Source organism: Penaeus chinensis, chromosome 7 (genome assembly GCF_019202785.1).
Source record: "Penaeus chinensis breed Huanghai No. 1 chromosome 7, ASM1920278v2, whole genome shotgun sequence".
In the NCBI taxonomy this organism is placed as follows: domain Eukaryota; kingdom Metazoa; phylum Arthropoda; class Malacostraca; order Decapoda; family Penaeidae; genus Penaeus; species Penaeus chinensis.
This window is the reverse complement of record NC_061825.1, coordinates 15,017,519-15,021,292: the sequence shown is the minus strand read 5'-3', so window position 1 is coordinate 15,021,292 and position 3,774 is coordinate 15,017,519.

Genomic DNA, 3,774 nt, shown 5'->3' with positions numbered 1-3,774 from the left:
AGCCACACGGCCAAGTAGTGACGTTTTTCCTGCAGAAGGAGGGGAGATGGAAGGCGTGGTTTATCTGTCTATCAATCTATCTATCTATCTGTCTATCCACCATCTATCTATCTCTCCTGCTTCATACTTACGAAGTGTATCCCCCAAAAAAGTATGGGTGTAATGACGACCAAGGTAAGGCCGCTTAGCACAACCTCAGCCCATGCACTGTGTTCCCCTGGAGGAGGAAGAGAAAATGATGAGTCACTGTGATGGAGGGGAAGGGGGAATGACCGCAAAGGGATACATTGAATGGATACATAGGAGTGAATACATAGATCGGATACATAAAATGAATACATAGCTTGAATACATGAAACGGATGCATAGTTTGAACACGCAGCTGAGATACATAGAGTGGATATATTGAATGGATACATAGATTACATACATAGCTTGAATACATAGATTGTTTACATATATATATATATAATACATTGATCGGATTCATAGATTGTTTACATAGATTGGATACAAAAACGAACAAAGATTCAGGGAAGTGAACAGCGATGGGGAATTAAACAGTGATAATGATAAAGAAAGATAAGAGTGATAATTAGAGAGATATAGGGATAATGAATAATTAGAAAATTAGATAATTTAAGGGGATAGTGGTGTGCTAATAACAATAATAAGGATAACAATGATACAAATGATAATGATAACAATAATGACAATAATAGTAAAAATATAAATAATAATCATTATAATAATGATAGTAATAATAAGGATAATAATAGTAATGATAATGATAACAATAATAATGATAATGGCAATAATAATCATAACAATAATAACAATAACAATAAAAAAAATAATGATAACAATAGTAATGATAATAACGGGGATGATAATAAAAGTCACGATAATAATGATAATATGATAACAATGATAAATTATAACATTAAGGATAATATAACAGTTGTAACTGCAATTATAATAATAATAATGATAACAATCATCATTATACAACAAAAAATAAGAGACGTTGGAAGAAAGGGAAGAGCAAATTAAATTAACAAATAAGCAACCCCTTTCGTCTCACTTGCCTCGACGAAACTGTAAGAGTTAAAGTAGACTAACTGCATTTCTCTCTCTCTCTCTCTCTCTCTCTCTCTCTCTCTCTCTCTCTCTCTCTCTCTCTCTCTCTCTCTCTCTCTCTCTCTCTCTCTCTCTCTCTCTCTCTCTCTCTCTCTCTCTCTCTCTCTCTCTCTCTCTCTCTCTCTTTCCTGCTCGCTTTTTTGTTTCTTCTTCTTTCCCTCTCGGTCTGTCTCCTTCTCTCCGGCTGTCTCTGTCTATCTTTGCCTCTCTCTCTCTCTCTCTCTCTCTCTCTCTCTCTCTCTCTCTCTCTCTCTCTCTCTCTCTCTCTCTCTCTCTCTCTCTCTCTCTCTCTCTCTCTCTCTCTCTCTCTCTCTCTCTCTCTCTCTCTCTCTCTCTTTCCTGCTCGCTTTTTTGTTTCTTCTTCTTTCCCTCTCGGTCTGTCTCCTTCTCTCCGGCTGTCTCTGCCTATCTTTGCCTCTCTCTCTCTCTCTCTCTCTCTCTCTCTCTCTCTCTCTCTCTCTCTCTCTCTCTCTCTCTCTCTCTCTCTCTCTCTCCCTCTCTCTCTCTCTCTCTTTCCTGCTCGCTTTTTTGTTTCTTCTTCTTTCCCTCTCGGTCTGTCTCTTTCTCTCCGGCTGTCTCTGCCTATCTTTGCCTCTCTCTCTCTCTCTCTCTCTCTCTCTCTCTCTCTCTCTCTCTCTCTCTCTCTCTCTCTTTCCTGCTCGCTTTTTTGTTTCTTCTTCTTTCCCTCTCGGTCTGTCTCCTTCTCTCCGGCTGTCTCTGCCTATCTTTGCCTCTCTCTCTCTCTCTCTCTCTCTCTCTCTCTCTCTCTCTCTCTCTCTCTCTCTCTCTCTCTCTCTCTCTCTCTCTCTCTCTCTCTCTCTCTCTCCCTCTCTCTCCCTTTCTCCCTCTCTCTCCCTTTCTCCCTCTCTCTCCCTCTCTCTCTCTCTCTCGATGCTTATGATAACAATAATGATAATGGCAAATATTATCATAATCATATTCATAATCGTGATGCTGCTAGTGATATATATTGACAAATATATTCTTGATAAAAATCATCATAAAAACGTCTACAGATGATATCGGTAATGATAAATCAACTTTATAATCATTATCATCACGGTCACCCCCTTCCAAACACACACATAGATAGATTTATATATAAACATACAGCTAAATAGCATATAAGTCTGAGATCTATATTTCAAAATATCTATACACCTTCAGCTTTCCGGGCAGCAGGTGATCTTAAGAATGGCAGGGGGAAGAGGGGGGAGGGGGGGATGGGGAAGGAGAGGAGGGAGAGGGGGTGGAGGTCTTAAATCCAAGATAATGTCAAGGACAGAGTCAGAGCCAGCGAGAGGGCAGGGGGGGGAGGGGGTTAAGGGGTTCTCCTCTTACTTCCTTGTTTGATGGACCCTTGTTGACGCTAATATACTCGTACATCAGGGATTTGTATTTACTTCGTTTGGCTTTGTATTCATTTTTGTTAATAGGTGATAATGATGATGATGATCATCATCATCACCATCGTCATTATCATTATCCCTACTGTCATTATTTATGATTATCATTATTATCATGTTTACTATAATGATCATTATCACCATTATAATAATATGATAACGATAATCATAACAATAACAATAATAATAACAGTGATTTTAATAATAATAATAATGATAATAATAATAATAATAATGAGAATGATAATAACAATAATAATGATAGTAATCATAAAATACTAAAAATAGTAATAATAATGATAATAATAGGGATAATAATAATGATGATGATAATAATAATGCTGCGCACAGCAAAGGTCGCGGGCTCGCGCCACGCAGCCGGCCGGGGGCCGCCGGGGTAACCATTCCCCGTGCCGCCCCGCTTCTCGGTCGGTTTGTGGCCCTGCCCTTCACACAGGCGACCGCTCCCGTCTAGACGTCCGGAATTGTTTCCGAGTGCCCCCCCCCCCCCCCTCACTGAGGTGAAACAACCTTTGGATGGTTGCTTCATAGGGATGAAAGGAACCAGCTGGCAAAAGGACAAAATCCCCCCTTCCCTCACTGAGGTGAAACAGCCTTTGGATGGCTGTCTCAAAGGGAAGGAGGAATCCCCTCGAAAAGACACAGGTCCTTTCCTTCCTCACTGAGGTGTAACAACCTTTGGGTGGTTGCTTCAGAGGAATGTAAGGAACTGCCTGGCAAGAACGCAAAACCTCCTTTCCCTCACTGAGGTGAAACAGCCTTTGGGTTGTTGCTTCAGAGGGATGAAAGGAACTGCAAAACCTCCCTTCCCTCACTGAGGTGAGGCAGCCTTTGGATGGCTGTCTCAAAGGGAAGGAGGAATCCCTTTGAAAAGACACAGGTCCTTTCCTTCCTCACTGAGGTGAAACAACCTTTGGGTGGTTGCTTCAGGGGAACGAAAGGAAGTGCCTGACAAGAACGCAAAACCTCCCTTCCCTCACTGAGGTGAAACAGCCTTTGGGTGGCTGTTTTAGAGGGAAGGGGGAACTACTTTGAAAAGACACAGGTCCTTTCCTTCCTCACTAAGGTGAAACAACCTTTGGGTGGTTGCTTCAGAGGGATGAAAGGAACTGTCTGGTAAAAGTGCAAGACTCCTCTTCCCTCACTGCAGTGAAGCAACCTTTGGGTGGCTGCCTCAGAGGGCTGAGCAAAAGGGCTCCAAACAATG